General features: G+C 38.8%; 1 long non-coding RNA gene across 1 annotated transcript in view; it reads right to left on the bottom strand.

Moving 5' to 3' along the window:
- The window catches only part of LOC309623745, a 46,110-nt gene extending 31,121 nt beyond the window's left edge, over positions 1–14,989 (bottom strand). Inside the window, exon 1 of the long non-coding RNA XR_014241519.1 lies at positions 9,248–14,989. This is a non-coding gene — a long non-coding RNA (uncharacterized lncRNA). The remainder of the gene's footprint in view (positions 1–9,247) is intronic.
- Between the last annotated feature and the right edge of the window lie 1,027 nt (positions 14,990–16,016).

The following is a 16,016-nucleotide window of genomic DNA, read 5'->3' on the forward strand; positions in this document are numbered from 1 at the left end:
CTCCTGTTCCACATCCCTGACATACACTCCCAGCCTTAAACAATCACTGAAGGACGTGGAGGTATACTCAGGATTTCTTGCCCGCCCCCCAATCAGGACAGTGTAAGTCTTGTCTACACTGTTCAGAGCTCCCCTGTGGAACTGAGCCAAAGTTATCCTCCATGGCACTTCACTAGATATCACACCCTCACTTCGCTTCATTTCCTTCCCAACTCACTTCCCCACACCCCTGCCTGATTTTCCTGGGAGCACTTCTTAATCAATCACTTTTACAGGAATTCTTGTCTCAGGCCTGCTCCCAGGGCAAGCCTATACTATTAGGAGGTTGGAATAGGGTTGAATAAGCTGATCTACATGTTTTCTACCCCCATTGTATGTAATGATTTCTTGTGGCTCCTAAACTTCAGTGGCCCAATCCTGATTACCTAATAAACCCTAAATGAATAACCCCTAATAAAAAATTTGAGCAGAGGGCAGACAGCAGAAGCAAGAAGAACTATAATTCTGCAGCCTGTGGAAGGAAAACCACATTCACAGAAAGATAGACAAAATGAAAAGGCAGAGGAATTTGTACCAGATGAAGGAACAAGATAAAACCCCAGAAAAACAACTAAATGAAGTGGAGATAGGCAACCTTCCAGAAAAAGAATTCAGAGTAATGACAGTGAAGATGATCCAGGACCTTGGAAAAAGAAGGGAGGCAAAGATCAAGAAGATGCAAGAAATGTTTAACAAAGATCTAGAAGAATTAAAGAACAACACCTAGAAGAATTAAAGAACAAACAAACAGAGATGAACAATACAATAAATGAAATGAAAAGTACACTAGAAGGAATCAATAGCAGAATAACTGAGGCAGAAGAACGGATAAGTGACCTGGAAGACAGAATGGTGGAATTCACTGCCACAGAACAGAATAAAGAAAAGAGAATGAAAAGAAATGAAGACAGCCTAAGAGACCTCTGGGACAACATTAAACACAACAACATTCGTATTATATGTGTCCCAGAAGGAGAAGAGAGAGAGAAAGGACCTGAGAAAATATTTGAAGAGATTATAGTCGAAAACTTCCCTAACATGGGAAAGGAAATAGGCACCCAAGTCCAGGAAGCACAGAGAGTCCCAGGCAGGATAAACCCAAGGAGAAACATGCTGAGACACATAGTAAACAAACTGACAAAAATTAAAGACAAAGAAAAATTATTGAAAGCAACAAGGGAAAAATGACAAATAACATACAAGGGAAATTCCATAAGGTTAACAGCTGATTTCTCAGCAGAAACTCTACAAGCCAGAAAGGAGTGGCACAATATATTTAAAGTGATGAAGGGAAGGACCTACAACAAAGATTACTCTACCCAGCAAGGATCTCATTTAGATTCGATGGAGAAATCAAAAGCTTTACAGACAAACAAAAGCTAAGAGAATTCAGCACCACCAAACCAGCTCTACAACAAATGCTAAAGGAACTTCTTTAAGTGGGAAATACAAGAGAAGAAAAGGACCTATAAAAACAAACGCATAACAATTAAGAAAATGGTAATAGGAACATACATATCAATAATTACCTTAAACGTGAATGGATTAAATGCTCCAACCAAAAGACACAGGCTTGCTGAATGGACACAAAAACAAGACCCATATATATGCTGTCTACAAGAGACCCACTTCTGACCTAGGGACATATACAGACTGAAAGTGAGGGGATGGAAAAAGATATTCCACGCAAATAGAAATCAAAAGAAAGCTGGAGTAGCAACACTCATATCAGATAAAATAGACTTTAAAATAAAGAATGTTACAAGAGACAAGGAAGGACGCTACATAATGATGAAGGGATCAATCCAAGAAGAAGATATAACAATTATAAATATATATGCACCCAACATAGGAGCACCTCAATACATAAGCTAACAGTTATAAAAGAGGAAATCGACAGTAACACAATAATAGTGGGGGACTTTAACACCTCACTTACACCAATGGACAGATCATCCAGACAGAAAATTAATAAGGAAACACAAGCTTTGAATGACACAATAGACCAGATAGATTTAATTGATGTTTATAGGACATTCCATCCAAAAACAGCAGATTACACTTTCTTCTCAAGTGCACACAGAACATTCTCCAGGATAGATCACATCTTGGGTCACAAATCAAGCCTCGGTAAATTTAAGAAAATTGAAATCATATCAAGCATCTTTTCCAACCACAATGCTATTAGATTAGAAATCAGTTACAGGGAAAAAAAATGTAAAAATCACGAACACATGGAGGCTAAACAATACGTTACTAATAACTAAGAGATCACTGAAGAAATCAAAGAGGAAATCAAAAAATACCTAGAGACAAATGACAACGAAAACACAACGATCCAAAACCTATGGGATGCAGCAAAAACAGTTCTAAGAGGGAAGTTTATAGCAACACAAGCCTACCTCAAGAAACAAGAAAAATCTCAAATAAACAATCTAACCTTACACCTAAAGGAACTGGAGGAGGAAGAAAAAACAAAACCCAAAGTTAGCAGAAGGAAAGAAATCATAAATATCAGAGCAGAAATAAATGAAATAGAAACAAAGAAAACAATAGCAAGAATCAATAAAACTAAAAGCTGGTTCTTTGAGAAGATAAACAAAATTGATAAACCTTTAGCCAGACTCATCAAGAAAAAGAGGGAGAGGACTCAAATCAATAAAATTAGAAATGAAAAAGGAGAAGTTACAACGGACACTGCAGAAATACAAAGCATCCACTACTACAAGCAACCCTATGCCAATAAAATGGACAACCTGGAAGAAATGGACAAATTCTTAGAAAGGTATAACCTTCCAAGACTGAATCAGGAAGAAATAGAAAATATGAACAGACCAATCACAAGTAATGAAATTGTAACTGTGATTAAAAATCTTCCAACAAACAAAAGTCCAGGACCAGATGGCTTCACAGGTGAATTCTATCAAACATTTAGAGAAGAGCTAACACCCATCCTTCTCAAACTCTTCCAAAAAATTGCAGAGGAAGGACACTCCCAAACTCATTCTATGAGGCCATCATCACCCTGATACCAAACCAGACAAGATACTACAAAAAAAGAAAATTACAGTCCAATATCACTGCTGAATATAGATGCAAAAATCCTCAACAAAATACTAGCAAACAGAATCCAGCAACACATTAAAAGGATCATACATCATGATCAAGTGGGATTTATCCCAGGAATGCAAGGAGTCTTCAATATATGCAAATCAATCAATGTGATACAGCATATTAACAAACTGAAGAATAAAAACCATATGATCATCTCAATAGATGCAGAAAAAGCTTTTGACAAAATTCAACACTCATTTATGATAAAAAACTCTCCAGAAAGTGGGCATAGAGGGAACCTACCTCAACATAATAAAGGTCATATACGACAAACCCACAGCAAACATCATTCTCAATGGTGAAAAACTGAAAGCATTTCCTCTAAGATCAGGAACAAGACAAGGATGTCCACTCTCGCCACTATTATTCAACATAGTTTTGGAAGTCCTAGCCATGGCAATCAGAGAAGAAAAAGAAATAAAAGGAATACAAATTGGAAAAGAAAAAGTGAAACTGTCACTGTTTGCGGATGACATGATACTATACATAGATAATCCTAAAGATGCCACCAGAAAACTACTAGAGCTAATCAATGAATTCAGTAAAGTTGCAGGACACAAAATTAATGCACAGAAATCTCTTGCATTCCTATACACTAACAACAAAAGATCAGAAAGAGAAATTAAAGAAACAATCCCATTCACCACTGCAACAAAAAGAATAAAATACCTAGGTATAAACCTACCTAAGGAGGTAAAAGACCTGTACTCAGAAAACTATAAGACACTGATGAAAGAAATCAAAGATGACACAAACAGATGGAGAGATATACCATGTTCTTGGATTGGAAGAATCAATATTATGAAAATGAGTATACTACCCAAAGCAATCTACAGATTCAATGTAATCCCTATCAAATTACCAGTGGCATTTTTTACAGAACTAAAACAAAAAATCTTAAAATTTGTATGGAGACACAAAAGACCCCGAATAGCCAAAGCAGTCTTGAGGGAAAAAAATGGAGCTGGAAGAATCAGATGCCCTGACTTCAGACTATACTACAAAGCTACCATAATCAAGACAATATGGTACTGGCACAAAAACAGAAATATAGATCAATGGAACAGGATAGAAAGCCCAGAAATAAACCCACGCACCTATGCTCAACTAATCTATGACAAAGGAGGCAAGGATATACAATGGAGAAAAGACAGTCTCTTCAATAAGTGGTGCTGGGAAAACTGGACAGCTACATGTAAAAGAATGAAATTAGAACACTCCCTAACACCATACACAAAAATCAACTCAAAATGGATTAGAGACCTAAATGTAAGACCGGACACTATAAAACTCTTAGAGGAAAACATAGGAAGAACACTCTTTGACATAAATCACAGCAAGATCTTTTCTGATCCACCTCCTAGAGTAATGGAAATAAAAACAAAAATAAACAATTGGGACTTAATGAAACTTAAAAGCTTTTGCAAAGCATAGCAAACTACAAACAAGACAAAAAGGCAGCCCTCAGAATGGGAGAAAATATTTGCAAATGAATTAACAGACAGAGAATTAATTTCCAAAATATATAAACAGCTCATGCAGCTCAATATTAAAAAAACAAACAACCCAATCCAAAAATGGGCAGAAGACCTAAATAGACATTTCTCCAAAGAAGACATACAGATGGCCAAGAATCACATGGAAAGCTGCTCAACATCACTAATTATTAAAGAAAAGCACATCAAAACTACAATGAGGTATCATCTCACACCAGTTAGAATGGGCATCATCAGAAAATCTACAAACAACACATGCTGGAGAGGATGTGGAGAAAAGGGAACTCTCTTGCATTGTTGTTGGGAATGTAAACTGATACAGCCACTATCGAGAACAGTATGGAAGTTCCTTAAAAAACTAAAACTAGAATTACCATATGACCCAGCAATCCCACTACTGGGCATATACCCAGAGGAAACCATAATTCAAAAAGACACATGCACCCCAATGTTCACTGCAGCACTATTTACAATAGCCATGTCATGGAAGCAACCTAAATGCCCCTCAACAGGCGAATGGATAAAGAAGATGTGGTACATACATACAATGGAATATTACTCAGCCATAAAAAGGAACAAAATTGGGTCATTTGTAGAGACGTGGATGGATCTAGAGACTGTCATACAGAGTGAAGTAAGTCAGAAAGAGAAAAACAAATATCATATATTAACGCATATACGTGGAACCTACAAAAATGGTACAGATGAACCAGTTTGCAGGGCAGAAATTGAAACACAGATGTAGAGAACAAACGTATGGACAACAATGGGGGAAAGCAGCGGGGGGGATGGTAAAAAAAAAATTTGAGGGTAAATACTTTCTAAGTACACTATCATTCTCACTGCTCACTAATTCTACTTATACCACCATCCCTAAAAGATAATAATAATTTTTTAGCGTAATATTCTTTTTTTTAACTTAATTAATTTTTATTTTTGGCTGCGTTGGGTCTTCGTTGCTGCACATGGGCTTTCTCTAGTTGCAGCGAGTGGGGGCCACTCTTTGTTGCAGTGCACGGGCTTCTCACTGCGGTGGCCTCTCGCTGCGGAGCACAGGCTCCAGGCGCGTGGGCTTCAGTAGTTGTGGCACACAGGCTCAGTAGCTGTGGCACGTGGGCTCAGCAGTTGTGGTTCGTGGGCTCTAGAGCACAGGCTCAGTAGTTGTGGTGCACGGGCTTAGTTGCTCTGCAGCATGTGGGATCTTCCCAGACCAGGGCTGGAACCCATGCCCCCTTCATTGGCAGGCAGACTCTTAACCACTGCACCACCAGGGAAGTCCCAAAACAGGTGATATCTTGAAAAGTTGTTAGTTTCTGGATGTTATTATTAATTCTCCTAAGTATTGTCATATGGTAAACCAGGAAAAAAAAAACAGGAAAAAATGATCAGACCTAGAAAACAGATAGAGGATTCAAATAGTATGAGCTGCTCTAATGAAATCCTAATGTAGAGGCATTAATATTTCCTAGCCCTTCCTTCCCTTCCTTCCTTCTTTCATTGCAGTCATTAGATTTGGGGAGCACACAAAATTAGAATTAGTTCCTTACCCACAAGGAACTCACAGTGCGAAATTATGTAAACCCAATGAAACACGCCAAAGTTTAATAGTGGAGGTCAATGAAAGAAAATTCCTTTCTTCTATCTAGTGTAAGCCTCAGCTGCAGCAAAGTTTCTCCATCCAGAAGGACTGTTTGAGCACATCTTGAAACCCATAGCACACCTTAGTCACTTAATCATCACCCCTACCTGTGGTGGTCCTTACATTGTCTTTCATTGAACTCTGCCCTCTCTTCTCTAAAGGTGGAAGTTTCTTATTTGCAAACGAAGTGACCAACAAGGGATTAATCTCCAAAACATACAAACACTCATGCAGCTCAATATCAAAAAAACAAACAATCCAATCAAAAAATGGGCAGAAGATCTAAATAGATGTTTCTCCAAAGAAGACATACAGATGGGCAAGAGGCACATGAAAAGATGCTCAACATCACTAATTATCAGAGAGATGCAACTCAAAACTACAATGAGATATTACCTCACACTGGTAAGAATGGCCATCATCAAAAAATCTACAAACAATAAATGCTGGAGAGGGTGTGGAGGAAAGGGAACCCTCCTACACTGTTGGTGGGAATGTATCAATAAATCGGTACAGCCACTATGGAGAACAGTATGGAGTTTCCTTAAAAAACTAAAAATAGAGCTACCATGTGATCCAGCAATCCCACTGCTGGGCATATATTCGGAGAAAACCATAATTCAAAAAGATACATGTACCCCAATGTTCATTGCAGCACTATTTACAATAGCCAGGACACAGAAGCAAACTAAATGTCCATTGACGGAGGAATGGATAAAGAAGATGTGGTAAATATATATATATATATATATATATATATATATATATATATAATGAACTATTACTCAGCCATAAAAAAGAATGAAATAATGCCATTTGCAGCGCCATGGATGGACCTAGAGATTGTCATACTGAGTGAAGTAAGTCAGAGAAAGACAAATATATGATATCACATACACATGGAATCTAAAAATATGGCACAAGTGAACCTATTTACAAAACAGAAATAGAGTCACAGATGTAGAAAACAAATTTATGGCTACCAAGGGGGAAAAGGGGGGAGGGATAAATTGGGAGACTGGGACTGACATATACACACTACTATATATAAAAATATAAGAACCTACTGTATGGCACAGGGAACTCTACTCAGTACTCTGTGATGACCTACATGGGAGTAGAATCTAAAAAAGAGTGGATATATGTATATGTATAACGGATTCACTTTGCTGTACAGCAGAAACTAATACAACATTTTAAATCAACTATACTCCAATAAAAATTAATTTAAAATAAAAACAAAAAAATAAAGGTGGAAGTTTCAAGCAACGACATAATGAGAGGATGGATTTAAAATATCGGATAATAGAAGGGTAGAGGGGAAGATGGCAGTTTAGGCTTATCCCTATATCAACCTCCCATTTTATATTGCACAGTCTTTGCATGGTGTCTTTTTTGATGAAATATAGTTCAACAAAATATATAAATGAAAGCAATTCAAATCTTCATTAAGTCTCTTTAGATAATGCCAAAGTGACACAGTGAGAAGTAAATTTCTTAGTGTAAAGAAAAGTTATATCAAAATCTTCTTTGGGCAGAAAGAAGATTTCTGCCCAAAGAAATCTTTGGACTGGGAATGTAGGAGGAAGGTGGGGGAGAGGCAGTGAGTACCAATAAATCAATTATATGTATCCCTACCCTATGCATTTATAAAAAATTATCTTTCTTCATTTCTAATAGGTGAACATGAGAGAAGTATGTGCTGAGTTAAATGGTCCCACTCCCTACACAGAAAGCATAGTTTCTTGGGCGATGATTATCTGTAGGCAGCACAACAGCGAAGAGGTGAATGCATAGGCATTGGAGGCAGGCAGAGGTCTGTCTCTCCCTTTTACTGGCTATGGGTTTTGGGGAAGTTACTTAACCTATTTAATCTTATATTCACATCTGCAAAATGAGAAGTGTTACGGACTGAATTGTGTCCTCCCAGAACTCACATGTCAAAGTCTTAGCCGCCAGTACTTCAGAATGGGACCTTATCTGGTAATATAAGTGTTGCAGATGTACTTAGTTAAGTTAAAATGAGGTCAAACTGGAGTAGGGTGGGTCTCTAATCCAACACGACTGCTGTCCTTATTAAAAAGGGAAATTTGGACACAGAAACGTACAAGGGAGTATGCCATGTGAAGATGAAGGCAGAGATCAGGATGATGCTTCTAAAAGCCAAGGAACCAGCCCTGCCAACACCCTGATCTTAGACGTCCAGCCTCCAGAACTGTGAGACAGTGAATTTCTCCTGTTGAAGCATGGTATTTTGTTACAGCAGCCCTTGCGAACTAATACATTGATTAAAATAGTTACCAGCCCCATAGAATGGTACTGAGGATTAAATGAGGTGATGCACAGGAAGTGTTTAATATGGTGATTGGCACATAGAAAGTACTTAAAAACTGGTTGCTGTTGTTATTGTTTAGAGTAGGTTAATAGACTCAGCCAACAATAAGCATATCTACTGAGATAAGACATACCCTGAAGTTGCCTCCCCAATATCCACCCCATGTCCTGGAGGATCCTGAATTTTCCAGTCACATGACACAGGTAGGACTGACTCTTCCCTCAATTCCAGGATGTACCCTGAGTGGCCTAAACCCTTCACTGTAACCTCCCTTCCTCTCCCACAGGAACTGGATGGCAGATGAACAAGTAACCTAAGCCTGAACGAATTATCACATAGCATTTCTCAGGCCATAGATGGGGGACCCTGAGGGAACCTATGACCGAAGATAATTCAATCAGGGAGAATCTCTAGACTTTACTTTGACAGTTTGAAGAAAGATAGGTCTCCCACCCCTCCTACCCTTCAGGCTTGGAAATGAACAGAAAGAATGTAAATATTGGTCCTTTGAGGGAATTCAAACTGGGAACAGAGCTGATGAAGGTAGAGGTGAGAGAATTTCAGAGTCATCATGGCCCTGGTGACACCCTACAACCACTGTATAGCAAATCCCATCAGCCTTACCTTTTTCCAGCTAGTTTGAGTTTGAGTTGGGTTCTCTTGTGAACGTGGCATATATAGCAGGCAGGACTTCGTAGGAGAAAAGCAGGAAACAGCTTTATTCTTTTTCACTACTGCTCTTTAAATTTACCTGGTCAATTCTCCCTTCTCTATCCATTGCAGTATACTGAGCAGACCACTTAGCTTTTCTGTCATTTTCAAGGTATTAGAATAGTCCTGTTTTCAGGTGCCAAAAGTCCAGGTTGATTTAAGTAAGAGCTTCCATTTCTGGCGTAGTTGAAAGCTTCTCAGGCCCATCTGGGCTTGGAAATCTGCAGGAGTGAAGGAGAATCATGGTCGTTTCTCTATTTCTTTACCTTGTTTTCCCCTCCTCCTCTATGCATCCTGCTGCTTTTGGGTGCCCCAGGGTCAGGATGGAAAGGAGAAATGGGAGGAAAAAATTAGGGTCTAACTTGATGGTAATGGTTTAATCCAGCATCAGTGCTCTCCTGTGGCTGATGTCCAAATGCTGGCCTTTGGTCTCATGGGATATTTTCATGACCTCTTCACAAACTTGCCTCTGACAGGGCACAATTGCTAGGTTGGGCATTGTGCCCTATGGCTGACCTTTCAGAGATCATTACCTTCAGCATCTCTGAACTTCTCTATGAACTGACATGGAGTAATTTCCAGGACGAAAAATGCATAGTGTGAAAAGAGTGCCCATAGTATGCTACTTTTTGTATAATAAAGAAGAGGAAATAAGAAACTACACATGTAGTATCTGCTCAACAGTGCTCTGTGAGCCTAAGACACCCTTGGCTCTAATGGAAGCAAAGTCATGAATAATATTTTCAATATCTACTTCTTTGCTTATATTGTTTTCAGTTGAGACAATTACTGTGTTTGTTCATTTCTTTTGACCAAGAGGCGATCTTAAATAATTTTTAATTAAGCTGAAGTAAAATTACAGTAGTCTGTTTTAGGATAAATACAATATTTAAATTTAAAATAATGTCATGAGTATTAATCTACCTACTTTTCAATTTTTCAATTTTTTTCAACTGCCTTACAGTCCTAGGAGAAAATTTGCCATTAAAAACTACTTAAAGGGCTTCCCTGGTGGCGCAGTGGTTGGGAGTCCGCCTGCCGATGCAGGGGACACGGGTTCGATCCCTGGTCTGGGGGGATCCCACATGCTGCGGAGCAACGAGGCCCATGTGCAACTACTGAGCCTGCGCTCTAGAGCCCGTGAGCCACAACTACTGAGCCCATGTGCCACAACTACTGAAGCCCACGTGCCACAACTACTGAAGCCCGCGCGCCTGGAGCCCATGCTCCGCGACAAGAGGGGCCGCCGCAGTGAGAGGCCTGGGCACCGCGACGAGGGGTGCCCCTGCTGGCCGCAACTGAAGAAAGCCCGCGCGTAGCAGCCAAAGCAGCCAAAAAAAAAAAAAAAAAAAAACCTACTTAAAAACAGGTACATAGCGTGCTCATTTTTATTGCCTCAGGTTCCAATATGGCTCAGCCTTACAATCATGGTTATTTAAAAATTTGATATTTTGTCAGATTTTTGTATTAATTTTTATTTTTAAAATATTGCATTAAAATACTATTTATCTTAACTACTGATTTTTTTGTGCACCTTCCTCCCTTTTTTGTGCCCAGGGTGAACTCCTCACACTCCTCATGCTAGTCTGGTCCTTGCAGCTTAACTGTGCAAAAAGAAACATAAAAATGACAAACCAGAAATAATATGATTGATTACCTACAGGCAGTGGATGGAATGAGGGTAGAAAGGATAAGGAGGACTGACACCTTTCTGAGCAATCCTTTTCATATATTTTTGACTTTTAGAGTCATGCAAATGTTTCACATAGTAAAAAAATGAATAAAATATAATCAACAGGGATGGGATAGAGCCCCAAATTGAATACACACAAAACAGATGAACTGGACTGTTTCACAAATGAACAACATAACCATACTGGAGTGGGAGCAGAAAAGAACCAGCCCAAGCAACTTTGGAAAATAGTACTTTGACTATATACTGAAAGGGCAAAGAAAAAAATGAGCACAAATATTGCACTTTACTTACTAGTTTGTTTTTCTCACAGATATGGATTAGCACTTCTGAAACTACTTTATGTGTATTGGAGTCAATAAGTAAATATACTGTGGATAATGAGACCCAGGTTTTTCACTGTCAGAGAAAGCAGTTAAAATAAAGGGAAAGGCTGAATGAAATCTATGCTGTTGGTTTGGAATTGGAGATATGAACTAATGGTACGTGTGCATGTAAACACACAATACACATGCACATATATACGTATGCACACATACAGATAGATGGCATCCTACTACCAATGAGCACATCTAGCACCCAGCTCTTCATTTTTAAATGCCATTATCCAATGAAAGGAATTAGGGCTGATTCCAGAGCTGGGGCAGGAAAGTACAAGATGAATGTAAAACAAAATAGGAACTGCACACACAAAAAATGATGGGATAAGCAAAAGGTCACAGGAGTTCATTTGAAGAGGCTCCAATGTCCAAATGTGGTACAATCTGAGTAAGAAAATAAATACTAAGAGTAATGGATTATAACCCATAGCATAAAATAAGAATCATGAGTCCATACTGATATAAATAATTGAATAAATAAATACATAGATGAAAAGGAAAAGCTCTTCTTTACAGAATTCTAACTAGTACATGGAAATAGATAAACGTTATTTGGCAAACACTTTGGTAATAACTTTTTAGGTAAAATTCATGAACGGAAGCTAGAATGAGTGGGTAAAATTAGAGAAACGGTATGTTTACTTAGTCTCAAAGATCTCCCCACAGGATATTTATTAATTACAAAGGAAAAAAGAGTAACTTTAGTGGAAGAACCTGGCAAACATCCCTCTAATCAAGTGATCAAAGTGAACATCATCAGAAATGGGAAAAACATCATGTGGCTCCTGATATGATGCACTGAGAAGGACACAGCATTGCTTCTGTGATATTCTTAACAAGAATGCATAACTTAAATTTAATCATGAGGAAATCTCAGCCCAACTCCAGACAAAGAATATTCTACAAGATATCTGGTCTGAGGAACTGTTTCATATTGAAGGAGAATGAGGAGATATGACATCTAAATGTGCGGTGTGATTCTGCATTGAACCCTGGACCAGAAAAGGGATATTAGTAGGACAATTGGTGAAATTTGTATGAGGCCTATAGATTAGATAATAGTATTGTACCACTGCTAATCTCCTGGCTTTGACAATTATATTGCAGTTATGTAAGATGTTAACATTTGAGGAAGCGAGATGAAAGGTATGCAAAAATTCTTTGTACTAGTTTTGCCATGTATTTGAATCCGGAAAAAAAATCAGTCTTTGTAGTCTGGGGTTGCCTCACCACAGCAGGCAAAGTCCTCTTGGAAAAGTCCTTTTAAGACTTCTCTATGCCCATCGAGAGATGAATGGATAAAGAAGATGTGGTTCATATATACAATGGAATATTACTCAGCCATAAAAAGGAACAAAATTGGGTCATTTGTAGAGACGTGGATGGATCTAGAGACTGTCATACAGAGTGAAGTAAGTCAGAAAGAGAAAAACAAATATCGTATATTAACACATATATGTGGAACCTAGAAAAATGGTACAGGTGAACCAGTTTGCAAGGCAGAAATAGAGACACAGATGTAGAGAACAAACGTATGGACACGAACGGGGGAAAGCAGCGGGGGGTGGGGGTGGTGGTGGGATGAATTGGGAGATTGGGATTGACATGTATATACTGATATGTATAAAATGGATGACTAATAAGAAAATAAATAAAGAAAAAAAAAAGACTTCTCTAGTTTGGCTACTTCTGGATGTGCCAACTTCTAGAAGTGTAAGCCAAGCCCACCACAAGTCTCTTTGCTTTGCCATCATAGGCAGCTCAAGCCAGGTTCTAGACGTCATACTTTTCCAGGCAAGAGTCAGGCAGCAGTCTCTGGAGTCACCTAAAGTCTGGGGCACATAGGTCAAGTTTTTCAGAACTCTCCACCACACTTTGCTCCAATCCATGGGGCTAGTGGAACTTCCTGACTTGGCTTGAGGTAAAGGCAGAGAATAACCCTCACTCTAGGCCAACAGCTCCTTTCAAAGAAATCCTCTCTCTCCTCTCCTCGAGGACTTTCTTGGTTGCTTTTCTCTAGTCTGGAGATGTCTGATGGGCTATAGTCCATAGGACTGGTGTAGCTACCTCCTAGTAAGTTTGACATGGACAATAATACACTTTGTCATCTGACTGGAGGCTGAACCCAAAGCCTGAGAAAATGATTAAAATCCCATTTAACATCTTTTAACACCTGCAACTAAAAACATTCTCAAACATTTTCAAATGAAAAAGAAATGGTGACATTCCCTACCAAACCTTTCTTTTGTTTTGTTTGAAGAGACTCAATGGCACCCTTGTAAGGGATTAGTGCAAATACTCCTGAAAGTAAATGGAGCTGCTGAGCTGCCTACCAGCTGCCTCTTGATTAGAAACACTAGACCGTGAATTTCAGCAAGGTAGACATGAAACAGCATCTTACTTAAGAAAGCATATTTGCAATCAAATAATTTACCTAAAAGAAGAGGTTCTATATAAGATATTAAATATCACTGTATCATTGTACTACTTAATATAGTTCTGTATCATTTAGGAATGTGTTAAGCTTAGTGAAAGTGGCCAAGAAGCAGATGGGGTTTTCTTCTTTCTCATATAGTAAGTTCAGAGGAGGCATTGCTTATATTGGTTCAGTGGCTCCACAACACTATGGAGAACCAGTTCTTTCTATTTTTAACTCTGTCATCTTTAGCATATTAGCTTTCATCCTTATCATTTTTGTCTTATGGACATAAAATATCTACTCCAACTTCAGAAATCTTATTCCAGGTAGGAAAAAAAGAGATAGGGTGAGGGGATTTTGAACGTCTCTCTCCTCATCGGATTCCTAATTACTTGTCTTACCCAGAATATATCACATAGCTACCGCTAACCATGAGGGATGCTGGGATTTAGAGTGTTAGCTTTCCATTCTGTAGAGGAGAAGGGCAAGGGGGTCAGGACTGGGTGCTGAGTAAGTAAAATTACAGTGTCTGACACGGGTGCTTTGCATATACTTGTCATTCAATAAAATTATGTACATAGAACAAATGTGCAAAGAATTATCCATATTAAAATGGCCAATGAAAAGTGGCTTTTAAAATAATAACAATACAATAAACAGGTGTTTTTGTTCTGCTGAAAAATTTTAGTGGAAACTGCAGCTTCAAACCTTAGGTTAAAAAGCAACAGACTGTATGAAATGGGAGAAAATATTTGCAAATCATATATCTTATAAGGGGTTAATATCCAAAATACATAAAGAACTCATACGACTCAACAGCAAAACAAAAACACAAACCCAAACAATCCGATTAAAAAATGGGCAGAGGGGCTTCCCTGGTGGCGCAGTGGTTAAGAGTCTGCCTGCCAATGCAGGGGACACGGGTTCGAGCCCTGGTCTGGGAAGATCCCACATGCCGCGGAGCAACTGGGCCCGTGAGCCACAACTACTGAGCCTGCGCGTCTGGATCCTGTGCTCCGCAACAAGAGAGGCCGCGATAGTGAGAGGCCCGCGCACCGCGATGAAGAGTGGCCCCCGCTCGCCGCAACTAGAGAAAGCCCTCACACAGAAACGAAGACCCAACACAGCCAAAATAAATAAATAAATTTATAAAAAAAAAAAAAAAGTGGGCAGAGGATCTGAATAGATATTTTTCCAAAGAACACAGACAGATGGCCAACAGACACGTGAAAAGATGCTCAACATCACGAATCATCAGGGGAATGGAAATCAAAACCACAATGAGATATCATTTCACACCTGTTAGAATGGCTAACATCAAAAAGACAAGAAATAACAAGTTTAGGAGAGGTTATGGAGAAAAGGGAACACTTGTGCACTATTGGTGGGGATGTAAATTGCTATAGCTATTTATGGAGGTTCCTCAAAAAATTAAAAATAGAACTACCATATGATTCAGCAATTCTACTTCTGGGTATTTATCTGAAGAAAATGAAAACACTAAGTCGAAAAGATATCTGCACCCCCATGTTCATTGCAGGATTACTTACAATAGCCAAGACATGGAAGCAACGTAAGTATCTATCAACAGATAGATGCATAAAGAAAATGTGATACATATATCACAGGTGGAGCAGTTGCAGGCCTGGACTTTGCCCCATGCCAAACTGGTGAGCCAGCAAATAAGCCACCATGAGCGTGAGCCACAAAAGTACTGGCCCCAATCTTCTAGGCGTAAAAACCAAAATGCCTGCTTCTTCTCTTCTGCCTACCAAATTTCATGTGAAAATATCTCTTGTCAACCACCCTAACCAAAATAAACGCTGAGGAAAGTTCAGCCTAGCCAAGTTGACCCATTATAATGCTACCCAAACCTAGTAAAAACACAAAGTGATGCATGCACGAGGCTGTTCATTGCTGTACTGATTGTAATAGCACAAGACTGGAAACAGCCCAGATGTCCATTAATAGGGAACTAGATAAATAAACTAGGGTACATCTACACTGTGCAGCTGTAAAATCGGATGTGAAAAAAAAGTTTTTATATGCTGCCATGGAGTGATGTCCAAGATATATTGCTAAGTGAGGGAAAAAGAAAAAGGAAGATGCAAAACAATGAGGATAGTATATTATCTTTCATCTAAGGGAGTATTTCCTAGCTCTGTCCATTAAAAAGTCCTAGAAAAACAA

Source organism: Balaenoptera borealis (genome assembly GCF_965194805.1).
Source record: "Balaenoptera borealis genome assembly, chromosome: 2".
Taxonomy (NCBI): domain Eukaryota; kingdom Metazoa; phylum Chordata; class Mammalia; order Artiodactyla; family Balaenopteridae; genus Balaenoptera; species Balaenoptera borealis.